General features: G+C 39.7%; 1 non-coding gene across 1 annotated transcript; it reads right to left on the bottom strand.

Moving 5' to 3' along the window:
• Positions 1 to 73, bottom strand: TRNAK-UUU. Its single transcript has one exon. It is a non-coding gene; the product is annotated as a tRNA-Lys (tRNA).
• Between the last annotated feature and the right edge of the window lie 521 nt (positions 74 to 594).

The raw sequence follows: 594 nt of genomic DNA, 5'->3' as shown, positions 1-594 counted from the left end.
CGCCGTCTGTGGGAATCGAACCCACGACCACGTGGTTAAAAGCCACGCGCTCTACCAGCTGAGCTAAGACGGCCTGATGGTATATTTGATATTTTTACTATTATGATACTATAGCATCTTTCCCGTTGCATCCAGTTTGAAAATACGTACAATTTGATAATGAAGTTTAATCGTATATTTTCACTGTTGAATAAATCTAAACATGCTGATTTTGGTACATATAATTTGGCTCATTTTTTCTTTGAGAAACGAATGATGTAGGAGTAGGACGAACCTAATCACTCAATACGATCCATAGTTTTTTTTCACCCTGAGGGTGTAGCCGAGTCAGCAAGGGACCTTCGTCTCAGAAAAAGTGTGGTTTTGAGTTCCAACTCTTCTTACCTATTTGGGGCTACTCACAAGGGGGTGTCTAGTGCTCTTTACAACTTTTGATGAAATTTGAATGATTCTCATTCAATCCCGGTATGGCCCGATCTATGCAGTTATGGGTCAGGCCTATCCATGCAGTTGTGGGTCAGTATAGACCTATGAGACTAATTAGGCCTCAGGCCTAGCCATCTATCTCAAAAAAAAAAAAAAAAAAAAAAAAAA

Source organism: Macadamia integrifolia, chromosome 9 (genome assembly GCF_013358625.1).
Source record: "Macadamia integrifolia cultivar HAES 741 chromosome 9, SCU_Mint_v3, whole genome shotgun sequence".
Taxonomy (NCBI): domain Eukaryota; kingdom Viridiplantae; phylum Streptophyta; class Magnoliopsida; order Proteales; family Proteaceae; genus Macadamia; species Macadamia integrifolia.
Note: the sequence above shows the minus strand (reverse complement) of the source record. Positions and strands in the feature narration are given on the sequence as shown.